General features: G+C 37.1%; 1 protein-coding gene across 6 annotated transcripts in view; it reads left to right on the plus strand.

The window, feature by feature from the left end:
- The first annotated feature begins 243 nt into the window (after window positions 1-243).
- The window catches only part of Tcaf1 (TRPM8 channel associated factor 1), a 47,418-nt gene continuing 24,693 nt past the window's right edge, over window positions 244-22,968 (plus strand). For 3 of the 6 annotated variants that reach the window (XM_071611328.1, XM_027943471.2, XM_071611334.1), the window contains exon 1: window positions 20,671-20,839. The gene's annotated coding sequence lies outside the window, so the exon portion shown is untranslated. Of the gene's footprint in view, window positions 343-18,895; window positions 19,055-20,670; window positions 20,840-22,968 lie in introns of those variants that run through there. The other 3 variants (XM_071611322.1, XM_071611316.1, XM_071611312.1) reach the window with 3 other exon arrangements.

Here is a 22,968-nt window from a genome sequence, read left to right on the forward strand (position 1 = left end):
CCACTGTTCGCCCAGGGCAGGCGCCTGGGTCTCCAACCCCGGTTTGGGGGCCGCATCTTGGGGTAGAAACTGACACAAAGCGGGGCCTCGGCTGGGTCTGGGGGTGGGGTTGGGGTGGGCTTCGGGGCCTAGCTCCACCCACACCCGGTGGAGGCCAATCAGCTCCCGAGGACGCCCCCCTCCTCGCTCCCCCTTCCAAGCCTGCGACATTCCACGTCCCCCAGCTAGCGTCCACCCTTCTCGCTGGAGGATCTCCTTTCCTTTCGGAACAACTGCTGCCTCCTCCCAGCTCGTCCTTTCTGCCGGATCCCGCTCTGCAGGGAATAAATAGCAGGGCAGAGGGTGAGTGGGGCAGCGTGGGTGTGGACCAGGAGAGGCCTGCAGTGGCCACAGGCCCAGGGCTGTGTACCCCTTCGGGGAGAGGGAGAGAGGGGTTGAGGCGGCGAATGCCCGGGAGAGGTGTGGACTGGTGTGGGGGCTCCGTGTGCATGCCCCAGGGTGGCAGAGGTGTTCCACAGAGGTCTTTCCTTCCTCTCTGGGCCTTCTTAGAATTTTCTCTGCAGCTCAAAACCCGTTTCCTGCTCGCTCCATTGTTATTCCCTCTGCTTGCCCGGAGGCGGAGGACCCCCTATTTTCGAGTTATTTGGTTTGTGTTCCAAAAGGAGCTTTTGAGATTTGTTCAAAGGACCCTTGAAAGTGATGTTGTCTCACGCGCCGGAGGCTCGATATTGAATTCCTCTGGGCTAGCTGGTCTCTGCTTAACCCCCCAAGGTTAAAGTCCTCAGCTCCCCAGTGCTGCAGGGGCCCAGGGCTCTGGGTTTGTTTGTACTGGAGGAGGGAGGTGGGGGGGGGGGGGGTGGCGAGCGTGGGTGCGGGGATTGCGGAAAATGTTAGCCTGGAATGCACTGGGCCTAACGCAGCCAGTGCTGGATCCCACAGTTCCTAGAAAAACAGCCCCCAGCTGGCCGCTGAGTTGGCCCAACCTGAAAAGGAGGGAGAAGGCCTTAAGCACAGTGTAGGGGGAAAATCTTTGCCAATTGGATAATCATGGAAACTTTCCTGGAAGAAGTAGAGCTCTAACTAGACATAAAGAACAGAATGTCTCTGCCTAGCTGACCAGCCAACCATCTGTCCATCCTTTCATCCTCCAAACTGTTTATTTGTACATTAATTGCATTTCAATAATTTGCTTTCTTTTTTGTTTCGCTTCACTTTATAAAAAAAAAAAAAATGTTTGGGTATAAAGAATGCACAATAACTAAAAGCAATCTAAAGGATAATAAATGAATACTGACAATCTTCTAGGCTAAGAAATAGTGCAACACAGTACCTTAGATGCCATATTGGGGGGTGGGGGAGCTCTTCTCTCCCCCTGCCTTCTTGGAGACATGGCATCTGTCATGATTTTCGTCTTAATCATTCCCTTATATTCTTTATAGCTTTACCACATTTATGTGTGTGTTCCAAAAGCATATAAGTGTTGGTTTCCCCATTTTTAGCTTTCATATTAAGGAATATCACCCTGTACATACATATTCTTCAGTCTGTAAGACTCACCCTGTTGACGCTTCTTCCAGTTTCATTGTTCATGGTTTAATAGACTCTAATTTGTCCATTCTTCTGCTGGGGGACATTTGGGTTGTTTCTAGTTTGGGAGAAGTATTAGCTATCTATAACTAGGTGGCAAATTACCCCAACACCTAGCAGCTTAAAGCCAAAAAATCCAAACCAAACCAAACAAACCCTATTATCTCCCTGTTATCTCGGACTCTGTGGGTGGGGAATCCAAGGTGGCTGAGTTGGGAGTCTCTGACTCAAGGTCTCTCATAGGCTGCAGTCAAGGAATCAAGGTGTTGGCTGGAGCTACAGCCCTCTCAAGGATAGGAGTGGGCCAGGGGACCTCCTTCCAGCTGACTCACTGGACTGCAGCAAGGCTTTCCGCCCACCTGACTCTGGCTGTACACATTAGTTCTTTGTCACTTGGGCCTCTGCATAAAGGTCAGCCACTTTCCCAACGTAAAGGGGGCTTCCGTAGAGAAAGGAAGAAAGAAGAATCTTTTTGTCATTTAACCTCAAAAATAGCGTACATAATTTTTGCTATTTTCTATCCATTAGACATAAATGACTAGATCCAGCCCACTAAGGGAAGGGATTTCACAAGGGCATGAAAACCTGGAAGAAGGGCTGGGAGGGCCTTTTCAAATGCTGCCCACTGCAGGGTATATTAACAGAAAATGGATCTTCTAACACATTGCAGGAGCTTCTCTAGAGTACACACCTCCGAGTAGAGTCGCTGGGTTATTAGATTTGTGTATGTTCAACCTCATCAGGTTATTTACAAGCTGTTTCCAAAGTGCTGAACCAGTTTGCATTCCCTTTAGCAATGCATGGAGTTCTTGTTGCTCCACATACTTGTCATAACCTGGTCTTGTCAAATTTCATTTTTACCCAATCAGACAGAGAGGGCATAGCATTTCACCTGCTTTCAGTTAGCATTGCCCAATAACTAATGAGACTACTATCTTTTTATATGTTGATTAGGTATTGTGCTTTCTGTGAGTGAAATTCTAGTTCCTGTCCTGTGCTCCTTTTCATATTGGGTTGTGTGTCTTTCTCTTGGAGTGCTTTCATTATATAATCTGCATGCTAATCAATCCTTTGTAGCAATATATGCTGCCAATGCCTGCTTTCAGTTTGCTTCTGAGGTTTTCTTTCTTTCTCTGTATCTCTGACTCTCTCAATGAAAATAATCTTTGAATTTTTATTTCAAGATACTTTTATTGATATTGCAGTCAACAATTAGTCTTATTCCACTTGGAAACAGATTTTTTACATTTTTAAAAATTTTGTATGGATAATTAGTTGTCCCAGCACTGATGTTCTGCATTAATTAAGTTTTCCATATATGCACAAACTTGTTTTAAGCTCTTTACTCTTTTTATCTAACTCAGGAACAATACTATATAATTTTTAAATACTATAGTTTTTATAATGAGTCCTCAAATCTGATAGGAAAATGTGCTCCCATCTGTTTAGTCTCCTACTTTAACAGTGTTTTAACTGTTCTTGGACCTTTGACCTGCCATATAAATATTTAAATAAACTTGTCATGTTCTCCAAAACTAAAAAGTAGGCAAACAAGCAAGCCTGTTGGGATCTTGATTGATAGTACATTAACTTTGTGACTTAGTCTGGTTTTGTGTTGCTGTTAGAATAGTGATACTGGGTAACTTATAAGGAATAGAAATTTTTGGTTTAGTTCTAGGAGGATGAGATATCTAAGATCAAGGGAACTGCATCTGGCAAGTCCTTTATTGTGTCATCATCTCATAGTGGAAGGGAAAAGAAAGGGTGACAGAGAGTAAAAGGTCTCTGAACACCTTATTTTATAACAAACCAACTCTCAAAATAATGGTATTAATTCATTCATTATATTCCATAGCCCAATTACCTTTCATTAGGTCCATTTCTCAAAACTTCAGTATCAGGGATTAAATTTTCATCACATGGTTTTGGGGTAATACATTCAAATATCCTGGTACATGAGGCTGCTTATTTAAGTTATCTCTAACAGTTTGTGCTACTATTCCCTATATTTCTTTTGCTTAATTTTTGTTGAATTTACTTTTAAGTACATTGTATCTTTTACTGCTATTGTAAATGTTTTCTTTCATACAAGTTATATTCTGTAGCTTATTCTTGTTAGCCCATGCAAATCCAGTTGCTGTTTTTATATGCTATTATTTGTCAATTGAATTTGATAGAATGAATTAATTTAAATTTACCTGTAGAGTCTTTCAGATTGGCTATATAGTCATTTCATTGGAAAATAATGACAATTTTGTTTCTTCCTGTCTAATTGTTATACCTTTAATTTCTTTTCCTTGTCTTATTGCATTGGCTAGGCCTTCCAAAATAATGTTGAATAAAAGAAGAAAAGGACATCTTGTTTTGTCTTTAAAATAATAAAGAGAAAGACTTTATTATATCAGCTTTAAACCATGCATTGTTTTGTATATAATATTGTTCCCACAATAAGGAAGGTTATTTCGTCTTCTTTTTATTTATTTGAATTAGGTATATATGACAGCAGAATGCATTTTGATTCATTGTACACAATTGGAGCACAACTTTACATTTCTATGGTTGTACATGATGTAGAGTCACACCATATGTGCAGTCGTACATGTAATGGTTCATCTCATTGCACCATCCTTCTATTTCTTCTTTTGATGAGCACTTTTATTATAAGTGGATGATTCATCACATGCTTTTTCTATAGCTATTGAAAGTATCATATAATTTTTTGCTTTAAATATATTGATGTAAATCATAGTTTTAAAGCTATAATATTAAATTCATTTTGTATTTCAAAAATAAAGCTAATTTGAGATATATATCAACTATATATATATATATATGTATATATAGTAGACATATATCTCATATATATACATATATAAACTTTATATATACATATATAAAGACAAACATTATATATTTCCATCTACTAGTGTGAATTGATATTGATTTGTAATTATCCCTTTTTATACTATCCTTGTCTGGTTTTGGTATTATCACAAAAAATGGGTAGTGTTTTTTCTTTTTGTTACTTTATGGAAGAATTTGTGTAAGATTAAAGTTTTTTTTTAATAAATTATTTAGCCTAAATAACTAATATTGTATTCAGATAATTATGATATCAATTCCATTGAATTTATTGAAACTGACCTTTTTGCCTAGTCAGTTTTCTTTATTTGCTTGAAAAAAATGTGTTCTCTAATTTTATAGTGTTCAATGTGTACCTTTAGAATAAGTGTGTGAATTATGAATCTGATTTTACATATCCTTACCAAAATTATATCTGCTTGAATTGTGAATTATAGAAATTGTTAAGTTTTCCATATATGATCATGAATTTGGCAACTTGTCATTGTAGATCTATATCTTTTTATTTATATATTGAAGTTATTTTATTACTGAATTGTGATAAGTTTAATGCAGAATGTAAGGATCCTACATTAGGAGTACCTAGTAATACTTTTTGTTTTATAATCTTAGTTTATAAAAACATAAAATCAAGTCTTGATTTCCATTTTCATAATTTACCTGTCTTTCATCCTTTGATATTAAATCATTTTGAATGTTTGCTTTAAATATATATGTAGTAATTTAATTTTAAATTAAATTAATTTAATTTTAAATTTAAATCCTGGGTTTAAACATACATACTTATTTAAATACTTTTAAATAAACATATATAATAAATATGTAACAAATAAATATTTACTATTTATCTGATAGTTTATAACTTACTGAACAATTTAGTTTATTATATTTATTATAATTAATGATACACTATATTTCCACCATGTTATTCTTTGCTTTTTATTTTCCTTTCCATTTTTGTCTTATTCTTCTCCTCCTTTTCTTTTTCCTTTTTTGTTTTCCCATTTTTTTCTTCCTCTTATTTGAAAATTAGAGGTGTTGAATATAATGTTTTAGGAATTTTCTTGGTTTATTACACATTTGACAGATTCAAGATATTCTTAGCTTTAACATGTTTAGCTACATTTAATTTAGCACATTTAAATTAAATAGTATTGATTGTCAGTACATGTCACATGTTTACTATTATTATTACTGAATAAAAGCAGTGTTCAGTTTATCAATATACTTGCTTAAAGAATTTACTTCTAATAAAATATTTAGTTATAACTTATATAAAGTTCACTATATGCATATACTGTGAGGTCAGGGTACCAAAGGTTTTCAGTACCGCAGAAGACTCCTTTCCCTATCCCAGTCAATTCTCATTCTTAAAGATAAGCTTGTTCAGAAGTCTATCATCGCATATTGGTGTCATCTTGATCTTCACATAAATTGTATCATACAGAAGTATTCTTTGTGCTTGATTTGTTTCTTATAACATAGGTATATGAGAATCATCCATTCAGTAGCACATACCATTATGATATTCTTTTTTTTTTTTTACTTAGTAGTAGTAATATATTGTGTAAGTACATCATAAACATTTGTCCATTCTACTGTTGGTGGACATTTCCCCCCCCCTTTTTTTTCTTTTGCTTTGGATACTTAAAAGATAGCAGACTTGAATATATTTTTTAGTAGGTAAAAATACTCATTTCTTACCTTTTAATTGAACATACATCTAATCAACCTGAATAGATCATTGCAGCTTTGCAAAATGGCTATAGCAGTTTACCCTTCCATCAGAAATATATGTTAGTTCTAGTAGCTCTAGATCCTTGTCACCATTCAATGTTGTTGTCACAGTTGTTTTTAGCCATACAGGATGTCTCTAGGTAGCTTATGGTTTTACTCCATAAGTAATCAGTGCATTGCTCTGATTACTAATTATATTAAACATCTTTTCATTTTTTATTGGCCATTTGAATATCATCTTTTCTAAAGTGCTTGTTCATATTTTTCTAATTAATTTTGCGAGGCCATTTAGCTGTATTCTGGATATGCATATGCATTCTTTGTTGTATTGGTGAGTTGCACATAACCTCTTACTATCTGTGGCTTGCCTTTTCACTTGAAAATGATGTCTTCTAATAAAAGAACTTTTAAGTGTACTTCATTTTAATAATATCTAATTTTTATAGTTAACACATGTGTACTTAACAATTGTTCTACTAATGAATTTTTTCTCTCCCTTAATCACAAAAAATTTACTCTATGCTTAACTGTTTTATCATTTTCATTTTGACCTACAATTCATCTCATATTACCGTGTGTGGGCATGCATGTGTGCGTGTGTGTGTATGGTATGGCATGAGGTGTGGGTCAGGGTTCATTTTTCCACATAGATATGTAATCAGTAAAGAACTATTGAAAAAAACATCTGGACACCGTTGGATTATATTATTGTAAAACAGGCAACTGTACACATGTGAGTATATTTTAGACTCTATTCATATATATATATATATATATATATATATATATATATATATATATATAATTGAACTTGAATATTTTCTTGCTTATATGTTGATTAGGATTTTTGAATCTATGTTATTGAGTGGTACTAGACTCCTATATTTTGTTCTTGAAGTGCACTTACCAGATTTGGTATCAGAGTTATGCTGAGAATTATTTTTGCAAATAATATTTAATAGAATTACATTTTTCTAAATGTTTAGGAAAACTTATCACAGAAACCCTTATAGATCTAAAGTTCTTTTGGGAGAAATGTTTTTAATTTTGATTTTTGACTTAATTACCACAATGGATAAGATTATATTTTCTATTTCTTCTTGTGTCATTCTAGATAAATTAGGATTTGAAGGAATTTGAAAATTCACATAGATTTTGTCAGATTTATGGTTATTCATATTGTTACTTTGTTATTTTTAATGTGATTTTTGGACTATAATAGTATTACCGTTTTATTTCTGATCATCTTATATATTTTCTCATCCCTTCTCTCTCTATTGATCAATCTTACTTTGGCTAATTAAAAACAATCTTTAGTTTTTTTGTGAATTTCTCCACCTTTTTGTTAATTTGATTCCTGCTTGTGTTTATTATCTCCTGCCATCTACCTCCTTTAGCTTTAATTTGTTATTTTTTTTCCTAATACCTTAAGGTACAAGTTTAGATATTTTTCTTTCAACCTTTCTTCTTTTACTAATGTATACATTTAAAGCTATAATTTCTCTCTAGTAGTTGATTTTGCTGCCTCCCACAAATTTTTATACATTGCATTTTAATGATTACTGAGTTAAAAACATTTCCTAATCTCCATTTTTTTTCTTCTCTGAGGGTTGTGTTCTTTAATTTCAAATCATGGTAATTTTCTAATTTATTTTTGATTACTGATTTCTATTTTAATCCCAATTATTATCAGAGAATATTATTATACATAATATATTCTATATGCTGAGTTTTTGAGACTTGCTTTATGCTCAATATAAAGGTACTTTTTTTAATGTTTAACATGTACTTAAAATCATGTATATTCTCACTTGTTGGGGATATATCTATACTATACAAGTTAATAAGGTCAAATTTGTTATTTATGATATTCAAATCATGTGTCTCCTTACTGATTTTTATGCACTTGTTTAAGAAGATTATTCAGAAACAGGGATGAGAGGTGGGAGGGAAAGGGAGAGAGAAGGGAAATTGCATGGAAATGGAAGGAGACCCTCAGAGTTATACAAAAGTACATACAAGAGGAAGTGAGGGGAAAGGGAAAAATAATACAAGGGGGACAAATGAATGTCAGTAGAGGGGGCAGAGAGAGAAGAGGCGAGGGGAGGGGAGGGGAGGGGGGATAGTAGAGGATAGGAAAGGCAGCAGAACACAACAGACACTAGTATGGCAATATGTAAATCAATGGATGTGTAACTGATGTGATTCTGCAATCTGTATATGGGGTAAAAATGGGAGCTCATAACCCACTTGAATCAAAGTGTGAAATATGATATATCAAGAATTATGTAATGTTTTGAACAGCCAACAATAAAAAATTTAAAAAAAAAAGAAGATTATTCAGAAAGATGCACTTAAATCTTCAACTGTTGATTCAGGGCTTGTGACAGGGCCATACATAATGGCAGATAGAACATGGCAGAGGAGACCTGCTCACCTCAGAGCCAGGATGAAAAAGAGAAAAAGATGAGTGGACCAGGCTCCCAGCATCCTCTTCCAGGGCACATCCCAGTGACCAGAAGACCTCCCACTAGGCCCCGCCTCTTAGTGTCCACAGCCTCCTAACAGCCCCCTCTGAGGAATGAGCATTTAACAAATGTGCCTTTGATGTCGAAGATCCAAACTGTAGGAGCTTCTGTGTGCACTCACATCTAAAGTATCTCTCTTTTAAATACTTTGTCTTCTAATTGGATTTGTAATTCATTTACATTTTAAAAGATTATTGATTAGTGTTTTGGTTTAGGCTGCCATATCAAAAGTGCCCTAGACAGGGTGTCTTAAACAACAGACTTTATTCCTAGCAGTTCTAGAGGCTGGGAGTTCTAAAATAAAGATGCCAGCAATGTCCTGTGGTGAGGGCTGGCTTCATAGACAGCCCCTTTCTCACTGTGTCTCCAAATGGCCCAGAGAAGCAGCTTCCGTCTCTTTCTCTTCTTATGAGGACACTGCTGTAATCATGGGTGCTCATAGTCATGACCTAATTTTTTTTTTTTTTAAAGACACACACACACAGAGAGAGAGAGAGAGAGAGAGAGAGAGAATTTTTTAATATTTATTTTTTAGTTATTGGCGGACACAACATCTTTGTTTGTATGTGGTGCTGAGGATCGAACCCGGGCCGCACGCATGCCAGGCAAGAGCGCTACCACTTGAGCCACATCCCCAGCCCCATCATGACCTAATTTTAATGTAAACACATCACAAAGGTTCTACTTGGTAGCATTCGCTGAAGAGGTTAGGGTTTCAACATAGGAATTTTGGAAGGATGCATATATGCAGTCCATAACAATTGGGTTAAAGTCTTCCAAGTTGTACATTCTTTTCTTTTCTTGCTTTCTTTCGAATTAGATACTTTTAAAATTTTCCCTTCTATATTATTTATGAATTATTAAAATTTTGTTACTTTTAATAATTACTATACATATTCTAATCTGCCTTGCTGACTTACTACAATCTACCTTTATCATTACTTTTACCTATTCTAAAATAACAAAAAACATTAAAATAGTTTATCTCTATTAACCCCCACCTTGCAGTTGTGCTATTGTTGAATATTTCATTTTTTCATGTTTTATATTTCACAAGACATTGTATTTGTTGACTTGAACAGCCAATATTCACTTACGTTTGTTTATTTATTTACTCTTTCCAGGGTACTCTATTCCTTCCTGTAGTTCTGTGCTCCTATCTGGAATAATATTACAAAATTCTGAAAAATTCCTTTCATTAGTTCTTACACTGTGTTTGCCACTCAACAATTCCCTTAGTTTTGTGTATCTAAATTTGTTTTTACTTTGTCTTTATTTTTGAGTGATACTTTGTTATGCAAAGATGTCTTGGTTATCAGATGATGATGATGCTGATGATGATGATTTTGGAATTCCATCATGTTCTTGCTTTCATCATTTCCTTTGAAAAGTCAGCTATATTTTGTTTCTTTGAATGGAAAGTATCCTTTATCTTTGACTATTATTAAGTCTTATCTATAAATTCACCAGTTTGTCTGTAAAATGCCTGAGCATAGATTTCTCTGTATTGGTTCTGTTTGAAGACTGTTTTTTCAATGTGTGGTTTTCATCTCTTTTTGGCAATGTTCAGTCATTCATTGTTAACATATTTCTTCTGTTTGATTTCTACTTTGCCTTATAAAATTTTGATGATGCATATGTCATAACTTCACCATTTCTCATAATTATTATGTTCTTTCTACATTTTTAATCTTCTAAGCATCATATTTTCTTCCCTCTGTGTTATTTTCATATATTTTTTCTCTTTTTTGTTGTTGTTTATGAGGGTTTATTTTATTTTGAGTTTCTATGAATTCTTTTTTAAAAATTTGTTCTAATTAGTTATACATAATAGTAGAATGTATTTTGACACATTGTACACAAATGGAGCACAACTTTTCCTTCCTCTGGCAGTACATGGTACAGAGTCACACCAGTATGTAATCATACATGTAATAATGTCCATTTCATTCCACCATCCTTCCCATTCCCTCACCCCTCCCCTCACTCCTCTCTAAACAATTCAAAGTTCCTATATTCTTCCCCATCCAGCCCCATTATAGATTAGCATCCACTAACAAAAAAAAAAAATATTTTGCCTTTGGTTTTCTGGGTTTGACTTATTTTGCTTAGCATGATATTTTCCACCTCCATCCATTTAGCTGCAAATTCCATAATTTCATTCTTCTTTAAGGCAATAACATTCCATTGTGTATATGTATCACATTTTCTTTATCCATTTATCTGTTGAAGGTCATCTAGATTGGTTCCATAGTTTAGCTATTGTGAATTGAGCTGCTCTAAATATTGATATCACTGCATGACTGTAGTATGGTGATTTTAAGTCCTAATGATCTTTGTTATACTTTGCCAATTATTGGATTTTTGTGTCTCAAATACTGTTAATGCCATCTATTAAATTATAAATCTCAATCTTTTTATTTTTTGAATTTACATTTTACTCTTTTATAGTTTAGTTCCATGCTGAAATTCTCCAATCTTGTTTTTATAATTTTCTTTGAATATATTATTCACAGCTTTTTTTTAAATTTCCTGGTTTAAGAATTCAAATATCTGAACCATTGGTTATTCTATTTTTATTGTCTGTTGTTTCTCTTAGGTTTTGGCAATTTATCCTGCTTTTTAACCTCCCTTTTAATTTTTGGTTTAATTCTAGATGTAGTGGAGAACAACTATAAGAATTCTGGTAGATGTTATTGTTTTTCAAGAAGATTGGGAATGAATGGGTGTAGATAAAGTACCAACAGATAATTTCCATACTACCAAAGGTTAGTTTTAGGTTTTGATAGGATTGATTCACTTCAGGTTTACCCTTTCTCCAAAAGTATAATCCTTACTCTTAAGGAGTGGTTCTCTTAAAAAAAAAGGAGAAGAAGAAGATGAATTATTTTTTAATTAGTTATACATGATAACAGAATGCATTTTGATTCATTGTACACAAATGGAGTACAACTTTTCATTTCTCTTGTTGTGCATGATGTAGAGTTACACCGAATCTGCAGTCATACATGTGCCTACAGTAATGATGTTAATCTCATTCCATCAGTTTTCCTACCCCCTCCCTCCAGCCCCTTTACCCAAAGTTCCTCCATTCTTCCCACGCACCCCTCCTTCACTATGGGACAGCATCCACTTCTCAGAGAGAACATTCTGCCTCTTTTGGAGGAGATTGGCTTACTTTACTTAGCATGACATTCTCTAACTCTGTACATTTACCTGCAAGTGCCATAATTTTATTCTCTTTTAATGCTGAGTAATATCCTATTGTGTTTATGTACCACAGTTTCTTTATACATTCATCTGTTGAAGGGCATCTAGGATGGTTCCACAGTATAGCTATTGTGAATTGTGCTGCTATGAATATTGAGGTGGCTGTGTCACTACAGTATGCTGATTTTAAGTCCTTTGGGTACAGACCAAGGAATGGGATAGCTGGATCAAATGGTAGTTCCATTCTAAGTTTTCTAAGGAATCTAGATACTGCTTTCCATAGTGGTTGAACGAATTTGCAGTGCCACCAGCAATGTATGGGTATACCTTTTTCTCTACATCCTCATCAACACCTATCATTGCTTGTATTCTTGATAACTACCATTCTGACTGGAGTGAGATGATATCTTAGAGTAGTTTTGATTTGCATTTCTCTAATTACTAGAGAATTTGAACATTTTTTCCATATATTTGTTGATCAATTGTATATCTTCTTCTGAGAAGTGTCTGTTCAATTTTTTGTTTATTTTTTGGTGTTTTTTTTTTTTTTTTTTTTTTTTTGTCCTTTGTATGTCCTGGAGATTAGTGCTTTTCTTTGTTCTCCCACTCTGTGGACACTCTCTTCACATTATTGATAGTTTCCTTTGTTGAGAAGAACTTTCTAGTTTGAAACCATCCCATTTATTGATTCTTGATTTTGAGGGGCTTCATCTACAAAGCAATCCTAGATTAATCTGAGTGCTGGGGGGGTCAATGATGAGGCAAATTTTATCCTAGTACACCTATGCTAGGAAGGAAATTCCCTTCTTAAGGACATTGAGAAACATAGGGCCATAAATCCTAACTATACAATGATTCCAGGATACCCTATCAGGAGTTAGCCTCATTGATCTTCCCTTCTTAGCATAGTTCTTAATTGGCTCCCTTTGTCTCTGTCTCTTTATTCTCAGGGTTAGTACACCTGTTGTTTTCTGCAGGTTATTTAATTATTCATTAAATGAAATTTAAATAAACCCCACGACCCTACTATGTTATTGGTTTATATTCCACTCCCCATTATTATTGTCTAAAAAATAGAGAATATCCAAAAGGAAAAAAACACAAGGAAGGTGGAGCTCATGTCCTTCATTTTCTGTCCCTCGAGGATTGTATCTCTTCCAGTCCTCTTCCAAAGACCTCAGTTGATTTCTTATCAGAGTATTGCTTATTTATCAGTTACTTTCTGTATTTTTTCCAGCTGTTATTACTGTTGTTCCAAAGAGATTCTGTAAATACCAGAACTGGAAGTCTCTCAGCATTTTGTTTTATACCTCAAATCATTTTCCTTTTTCTTTTTTAAAATTATATTGGTTCTCCTTAGTTATACATAATAGTAGAGTCCATTTTGGTAAAATTACACAAGCATGAATATATTTTATTCTAATGAGGACCCCATTCTTGTACTGGCAGATGTCATAAAGTCATTCTTCTTTATCACTGGGTAATATTCCATTATATCTATATATCTCTCACAATTTCTTTATCCACTCATCTGTGGATGGGCATGCAAATAGCTTAACTATTGTAAATTGTGCTGCTATAAACATTGATGTGGCTATGTCACTGTAGTATTCTGATTTTAAATCCTTTGAATGTATGCTAAGGAGTGGGAAAATTGGGTCAAATGGTGGTTGCACTCTTAATTTTTTGAGGATTCTCCATACTGCTTTCCAGAAGGATTGTACCAATTTGCAGCCCATCAACAATGTACCACATTCTCTTTTCCCCATATCCTTGCCAATATCTGTTGTTACTTGAATTCTTTACAACTGCCACTGTGACTGGAGTGAGATGAAATCTCAGTGAAGTTTTAATTTGTATTCCTCTACTTGCTAGAGATATTGAACATTTTTTTTCAATACATTTGTTGATCATTCATATTTCTTCTTTTGAGAAGTGTCTGTTCAGTTCCTTTGCCCATTTATTGATTTGGTTATTTGTTTTTTGGAGGGTTATTTTGGTTTTGGTCTTTTTGTTTTGTTTTTTTGTTTTTGATGGTTATAAGCTTTTTTAGTTATTTATATATCCTGGGTATTAACACCTTATCTGAGAAGCAAGGTGGCAAAGATTTTCTCCCATTCTGTAGGCTCTCTCTTCATGCTCTTAATTGCTTCATTTTCTGTGAAGAAGCTTTTTAGTTTGATACCATCTCATGTATTGATTTTTTATTTTATTTCTTTTGCTTTAAAAGTCTTGTTCAAGAAGTCAGTTCCTGTACCAATATGTTGAAGTATTGGTTGGCCCTACCTTTCTTCTAATCAGTGCAGGGTATCTTAGGTATCTTAGGTCTTTGATCCCCTTAGAGCTGAGTTTTGTGCAGGGTGAGAGATAGGTGTTAACTTTCATTCTATTACATATGGATTTCCAATTTTCCTAGCACCGTTTGTTGAAGAGGCTATCTTTTCTTCAGTGTTTTTGGTGCCTTTGTCTAGTATGAGGTAACTGTATGTGGGTTTGTATGTGAGTCTTGTTCCATTGGTCTTCTTGCCTAATTTTTTCCTTTTTCTTAATGTACATCTTTTATCTGGGAGTGGTGATGCACACCTCTAATCCCAGCTACTCTGGAGGCTGAGACAGGAGGACTGTAAATTCCAGGCTAGGCTGGGCAATTTAGCAAGACCCTTTTTCAAAATACAAAATAAAAAAGGCTCAGTGTGTAACTCAGTAGTAGTACATCCTTGGGTTCAATCCCCAGTACCCACTCCCCAAAAAAATCTTTTAGAATTTTTTTATGTAGATCTTTTGATAAATTCTCAGCATTTGTCAGTTTGAAAATGGCACTTCTTAAGACAGTAGTTGAATATCATTTGCAGGATGTAGAATTCTATATTGTTTATTTCCTCACTGTATGTTGAAAATATTTTCTTTCTTTCTTTCTTTCTTTTTTTTTTTTCTACTCAGAAGACAGGAGTTTAAACATCAGTTATTTACATGATCTGTTCCAGTGTTTTTCTCCTTTGGAATACTTTTATTTATTTTTCCCCTTTAAAATCCTCTGTTCTTCATTTTTCTATGATATATCTAAATGAGTATTTTTCTTTGTATTTATCTTGTTTGAATTCATTAGGTTTCCAGGGCCAGAGGACTGGAGTCATTTAACATCTCTGGAAAATATGTTAACAATTTTTTCCAATAATAACTCATCTGTAATTTTTCTATTTTATCCATTTGGAGATCAGATCAAGTGTATGTCAGCTCTTCTTACTCTACTCTCCATATCTTCTATACTTATTAACATTTTCTATCTTTTTTATAGATTTTTGCCTGAATTGTGATTAATTTTCTCTGTTTTAGATCCAGTTCAATAATTTTTCTTCAATTTTATTTAATCTTCCATCTCTTCAATGAATTTTTATTTTGAACTATTCTCTTTCAGCTATTATATTTTTCATTTCCAGTTCTGTTTGGGTTGCTTTAAAAATATACTTATTTTCTGTTAAAGTTACCAAGCTTCTCTTTCATTTTTAAAATTTTTAACATACTATGGTTATTTTGTATTTTATGTCCATTAATTCTAATATCTGAAGTCTGCCAGAGTCTGATATTTCTGGTGTGTTATGGCTGTCTTTCATGGTACTTTGTTTCCTTGATTGTTATGTGATTTTTGTGCTCTTTTGTGTGTGGAATTTTTTTTTCTCTAGAAATTCTTTATAGATGCATTGAAGTTAAGTTTTCCAGAAATGATCTGCATTTACTTCTACCAACCAGAAACACTGCCAAAATGTGACCACTTCAAATTATATTATTTGCTTAGGGCTCTTCAACCCACAGAAGCAGCATGAACTCAATTGCAAATCTATGTGGTTAAATCTTGTGGTTAGTTACTGATTCTCAGGGATTCCCCCCCCCCACACACACACACACACACTCTCCAGTAGGGTTAAAACAAGCAGGTTGCATTGATTTCTTCTGTGTTAGGCAATTGTTTTTCTCATTTACTTTTACCCTATAGAAGTACCCCTATGGTGTCTGAGCTTTGTCAGGGGTCACCTTTTAAATTAAACCCTTTATATGGGAGTACGTTTCAATATTCTAGACTGGAAACTTCACATAGTCACTCCTCATACATTCTCTAGGGTTTTGCAGAAAAATCATGGTGAAAGACAGCTTTTCTGCTTGCTTCCCTCTATATTTCCTGGTTTTAGTTTTGTTTTCAGTTTTGTGGATTACTTGTTTTCATGTCATTTCATTGATGCATTAATAATATTTTGTATATACAGCTTCATCAGTAGTTTGATTCAAGATATCTAATCAACTAAATTTCTAGAATCAAAATGCTATGTTGACATCTTATTAACATATGACACTTACATGGAAACATATATCGGTATAGCATAAATATATAGCTTTATGAATTTTTTATGAATTTAATACATCCTTGGACCAATATTTAAATTCACTGAGAAAACACCAACAATATTAAAAAAGCTCTCTTGGGCCAGTCACTAGTTTTCCAAGGGTCAATATTATTGTGAGTTTTAATTTCAATGGTTAGTTTTCTGTGTTTTTTTTTTTTTTTAATTTAAGTAACTATAATCCTTCTGTATGTAATCTGTTTCTAGTTTCTTTCGTTCTCTAACACATTGGTGAGATTCAACCATATTGTGTACAATGTAATTAATTTATTTATTCTCATTGCTGTACAGTATTTCATTAAATATATCAGAATTTATTTAAACATTCTACTGCTGATTCTACCAAGATGACAGAGACCAGGGTGGCACCTGGAATGAAGAAACAAGAACAGTAATATTTAGTGGCTTCCAGTTGTAAACTGTTTGGATGGTGCTGGTGAGAAAATTCTAGTATGAATCTTTTAGCTAACATTTCCATTGGGTATAGACCTAAGAGTGGTAAATAGACTTTAATTTAAAAATACACATGTAACATTTTTTAAAGGCAAAGTGTCTAAGGAAAAAAATTACAGGTCAATTCCTCAATGTACAAGTTGAACTAATTCTTTTTAAAGAACAGCATAATGTTTCATAGGGTGAATTTTTAATAAATTGTTCATTCATTCTTATCTCAATATCTATTTCAATGCTTTCAGGGTTTCATGGCAGACTACCTTAGGGCCACTCAGAAGAGAAACCTAGAAGAAAATCAAACTCAAGGAAAAGTAGAAATAAAAATGACAAGGGAGTTAAAGACAGAGCTAATAGTATGGCATTTGATCAGAGAGAGTAGGTAGAATCAACTCATGTTTTGAGGAAAGCATTGGGAATTATAGAAAGTAAACAAAAACTTATGGGGTAAAATCAAAAGAAAAGAGCATATAGAAAACTTGCAACACAGGAAACTTGAGATTTGATCAGTTTTTTTTTTTTTTTTTTTTTTTGTCAAGCTGTTGAGAAATGATCCTAGGGACTTCCTTTCTTCCCCTCATTTGCCTTTCCTGTCCATCCATCCAGTGGGCATTATGGAGCACCTGATTGTGACCTAGTGAAATGGAGAATTGAAAGAATAAAGCACAGTTTGGAGCCTATGCATCCTCTACTTTGGGGAATTGCAATGAAACCCTTAAATACTACAAGAAGTATTCTGTCCCCTTCACTACTGAATCCACCCTCTCCTGGAAGGTAGTGTGGGTGCTGTTTTATAATAGGGGAACAAATCTTTACAATGGTGCCCTCCTACAGCCAATTTGGGCTGGAGACACCTTCTCCTTGGGTACTTAGCAAATAGGGACAAGGGCAAATAGAGGGATGGTGAAGCTGGGGAATTCATGGGGGCCACACAAGTGTCCTCCCGGCCTTTGGGACCAGCCATAAAAAGGCTCAGGTGGCTTTCTCCAGGTTATATTCTTGAGCTCACCAAGCTAGACACAAATGAGATTCAAGACAAGACCTAGTCAGGCATGAAGCCAGGTCATGGCTCCAAGGTCAGACGTTGAATCACACCCTTGGTTAAAATGGGTCAGAACTAGGACCAGTCCAAGAAACTCCCACATAGAAAGAAATTCTATTTAGAGCAAAGTCAACCAACTATTTATGATTTTTATTTAGTTTTTTAGTTGATTAAATTACAAAATAGTATATGTAACTATCAAAATGATAATAAGGTATATGAAGAAAAATACTTCAAACTAAACCATCTACAAGGAATACTTCAGATAAATACTTATAAATAATCCATTTATTATCTAAAGTAACTGATTCTAATACTTTGGTATGTAATTTAAAATATTAGAATATATTTTAGTATTAGAATCTACATAATTTTTGTCTTTATACAAGCATATAAAATAATTTAAAATTGTATAAAAATGCATACTCTTACTATAACATTAAGTTAAGTATAATGATATATAAGTATGTAACATTTTATATTTAATATACATATATACGCATATATATATATATATATATATATATATATATATATATATGTAATGGGAAAGAACACACACCTAACATATATATGTATATATTTGTACATTTATACATATATACTTACATAAATATATGAGTACATATGTATATGTGTATGTATAACGTGTATATGTGCATTCTTCTATGAACCTTTATTTCTTTTTCCTTATAGTACATATGTATATGTGAATGTATAACGTGTATGTGTGCATGTGTATGTATACATACGTATACACGTGTATACATACACATGCACACATACACGTTATACATACACATATACATATATATGCATATAATTAATCCTTCCTTGGAAATAGTTTATTATTCTATATAAAGATCTATTCTCACCGATTTTTTTTTTTTTTTTTTTTTTTGGTTAGAAATTTCCCCACTGCACTGCTAAGGCGGGTGCCAGAGTCTCTATAGAGGGTTTGGGACCGCATATTGGGGCAGAAACACACAAAGCAGGACCTTTGCATCCAGGGGTTGCAGGCCAAGCTCCGCCCCTAGCGTGCGGCTGCCAATCAGCTCCCGGGACGGCCCTCTCCTCTCCCCGTCTGCGGCGCTGCCCGCCTCCCCGCTGCAGGCCTCCCACCACTCTTTCCACCGCTAATTTTCGAGTCCCCGGGCCGTCTGCCCCCTCTCCTGGCCCCATCCGCTACGGAAAACGCCCTCCCTCCTCTCAAATAGTCGGGTGTGGAAATTGCTGGACCAACGGTGAGTCTTGTGCAAAGATGGTTTCTGGAACGGGAGCAGGCCCGAGCGCACCCATCGAATTAGGGGCAGCTCGGGGCGCAGGTCACGGCGGCCCTGGTGGGAGAGAGGCACCGGGCCGAGTCCCGGGCGCAGCGGCCGGGCGCCCGCGGAGCTGCGAGGGTGGGCGGGTTCCAGGACCGGGAGCGCCGGGCCCAGCAGGCAGGGGTCTTTCAAGAAGGGTGCCTTGAGGCTTTCCACCTGTGCTCTTCCTGCTCTTTTCTGCCATTCTGGCTCTTAGTTATTTCGTGCTGAACTTCTTTCCTCCCGGACCCAACCACCAAGAGACTAATACATCTCGCCCCTTTTTAGACATCTTCTTTTTTTCATTTTAAAGCTGCGTACAGAAAATAATATATCAGATGCCAACATTTTTACCACATTTCTTCAGCACTCCGCCCTCCCCTCCCTAAATAAGCAGTTAAAACCCTTTTTCTAACCCTTTTTCCGGCGCCAGCCTCAGAGGTTAAGTTGGATTGTATCTTTCCAGGGTACATTTTTGTCCTTTGTTATTTTTATGTAATGTCTGCACCTTTATTCTGAATTTAGTATTTCTTTCATGAAACTCATCGCGAGGTTTTAACCTGCCCTACTATTAGTCCTGACATTTCAGATCCGGAAGGGACTTGGCATGTCCACAGCCCTTCTCATTTAGCTGAGAAACCTGAAGCCTGGAGAAGGTAAAGGACAAGCCTACTGAATTGAAGCCCTAAAATAAATCTATAATATAGATCTTAGTTTTATCCCCATTTTGCAGAGAATCAAACTGAGGCACAATGGAATTAGGTAGCTTGTTCAGTCACACAGCTGGTGGCACTGAGATTTGAATCCAGTCCATCATCTGACATTCTGAGTATCTAACCATTATACAATCCCATATTTCACATGCTAGAGCTGGCACCTGTAACAGAGGTGAAGTCACCACATAGACAGGTGTGGTCTGCCAGAACAAGCAATTCAAAGAGGGGAGAGCAACTGTCAAATGATTTATCAGAGAGGAAAGAACTGTACATTAATATGTTTTAGCTACCCATTGTTTGACAAACGGATTTTGACAATAGGTATTTTTTATGCGTTACGAAAGTAATGCATGTAACAATACAATCAATGCAGAATTATGTAAAAAGTTGCCTTTCTCCTATTTCTCAGGCTAAAAATTATTAACTGGTAAACATGTATCCTTCCCCTCCATAATACGAATATATACATAGTTTCATTTTTCCCATTGTAAAATCGAAAGCGTATTTAACAATTTGTACATTTGTATTTTTCCTTTTCCAATGTGTCAAGGTGCATTCCCCCAATACTAGATTTAAACTCTTAGTAAGAATTGTAGTTCGTAGAGCGTAGGTCCCATAATTTGTCCATCTTTTTTCCTAATAAATAGAAATAAACTAGAGAAGTTTGTCTTTAATAAAAACGGCCGTCCTCGCTCCTAGGATGGGACCGCTGGGCGTCCCTAATCTGCCGCAATGCCGAGCCGCCAGGCCCGGCGACACAAAGAAGCGCTGTCCCCTGCCAAGCGCCGCCCCCTTGGTCTCCCACTCCTGCCGGGGAGGAAGTGGGGAGGAGGAGACTCGTCGGGAGCCGCTCCTCCCCTCCCACTCCGATCTCCTGGATCAGGATCCCAGCTCACGGATCGTTCGTGCGGTCAGTGCTCTGCAGGGAAGCCCCTTCCCCTCCGAACCTGAGTCCCTCTAAGCGCCAGGCCCTGCCCCCTCCCAGCTGTGGAAACTGCAGGGTGACCTGGTGAGTGGGCCCATCGGAAAGCCTCGCGGGCCGGGGAAGGGGCTGGTGGCGGTGGCCTCCGCCCGGGTGATGAAGGCGGACGAGGCCGGAGGACCGGGGGCCGCGCTGGGGTAGCTGGCCGACCTACAGAGGCGCGCGGGGGCCCGGGTGTGCCCTAGTCGGGACGGAGGCTCCCGGCGCTGAGGGTCCCTGTTTCTGGGGGCGATTTTCCCTGCTCTCGGCTGTGCACCCCGTGCCGCAGTGCCCCGCTCCGCGGGTTCTGACATTGATGTTGGCGTGCGCCTGCTTTGTGTGGTCGACTTCAGACAGGCCTGGCACGGAACGGGCTTTACGCGTTGAGAATACCTGGAGAATGCCGAAGGCCAGGGTGGAGGCAGGGCTTGCTCAGGACCACACAGGTAGCTGGTGATGGAGCATCATCCTGCCCTACTGCGCTTTGACCTTTGCAAACAAGGTCTCTAAGACTGAGATCTTTCACCCGCTTGAAATGTCCCCTGGAGACTGGTGTGTGGGAGGGTGGGGCGGAGGAGGGGATCCTGGTGAGATACCCCACCTCATGCACAGACTGCGGTGTCCCCTGCCTGGAGAATTCTCTGCCAACCCAGCGCTACCCTCCTCCCCGGCTGGCCGCCCCCCACCCCCGCCCCCGCCCCAGGCCCCCTCTGCTCCACTTCTGACGTCACCCACTCGCTCTGTGCAGACTGGCTCTGGGCCTGGGAGCTAAGGAGGGGAGAGGGGAGCCGGCACCGGACTCCAAGCTTATTACTGACAGCCTTTGGGAGATCTGGAGGACCTTTCTCACACATTGTTCCTTTGAAAGAAATCCTGTGAGGCTAGCAGACCAACGCGTAGGAAAAATGGAGAGAGATGGAGACCAGCAGGGAGAGAGCGGGGGAGGGAGAGATTGCGCGCTAGCGAGTGCGCGGGGGCGGGGGAGGGGGCGGGGGCAAAAAAAAAAAATAGGAAAGGAGGAAAGAAAGAAAAGGGTCTTCTTGCTGTGAGCAAGGGCTCCTCGATTATGTAGCTCTCCTGAAAGTCACCCAGCGGAAATGAGCAAATATGAGTGAAAGACAGGGAGTAAGGGAAATAGAAAAAAGAGAAGTTTTGAAGATTTACTACTATGGTAGTGGGGAAGGATTGAATGAGGAGGCCCACTAGAGAGGTTTCAGAGATACTAACAAAGGAATGGGGGGGGGGGGTGCGTTTTTGATTTTTAAGCAGCATGGTAAGTATATGCAATTTTACTTAATTTTAAAATTTTTAAATTATTATTATTTGAACTTCTCTATCCTTCCATGAACATTCCATATTTTATATGCATGAATTAAACAAAAAGAAATTTCAAGTTAAAATTAAATAAGATTTAGCTCCAATTCTGGCTTAGTCGAAGTTCATGGACAGTGAAAAAGATATAAGGTTTATAAGGAAAAAGAAATAAAGGTTTATAGAAGAAAATGGCATGAAGAAGAAAAAGAATTGTGTGTGTGTGTGCTGTTAATGAGTTTTGAAGTTCAAGCTGTTTACTGAAGAAGTGGTCCTGTGATTGCCCTTACCTTCAAATCCATCATTCAATCACCCATCCACAGAACACCTGTTCATTCTCCTGGAGAATTCAAAGAATAAACTGCGTTTTATGACCTCAGACACTGTGCATATCAGTATCTAAAATCAACTACAGTAAAGGGCTTAGCCCCATCTTCCCTTCCATACATTTCTCACAGGGAAAACCCTGTTTGCATCCTGTGGAGTACTTTATGGTAGGAGTAGAAAATCTGTTCTCTCCCTGAGTTACAGGTTTGCCTGGGTGTCTTTTGCTTTGGACAGCGGCTTCAATTGTAGCAAGCTAGAAGGGGCAAAAGTGGACCCAGAGGAGAGAAAGCAGAAGCTAGGTCACTCCCCCTGGGAGAACAAACAAGAATTCAGGCACAAAGACAGAGCGTTTGGTTCAAAACCAAATGTTATGTTCACTGATAGCTGGTTAAAGTAAGAACAAAACTGGCTACAGAGTTCAAGGAACCCTCAGAGAAGAGGAAATCAGAGATACATGTGGGCAGATGGACAACCAGACAGGAGGCAAAAGAAGACTTTTAGGGCCAGTAAGATAGGATCACTTGATCAATCTACCTAAT

Source organism: Marmota flaviventris, chromosome 1 (genome assembly GCF_047511675.1).
Source record: "Marmota flaviventris isolate mMarFla1 chromosome 1, mMarFla1.hap1, whole genome shotgun sequence".
NCBI lineage: Eukaryota > Metazoa > Chordata > Mammalia > Rodentia > Sciuridae > Marmota > Marmota flaviventris.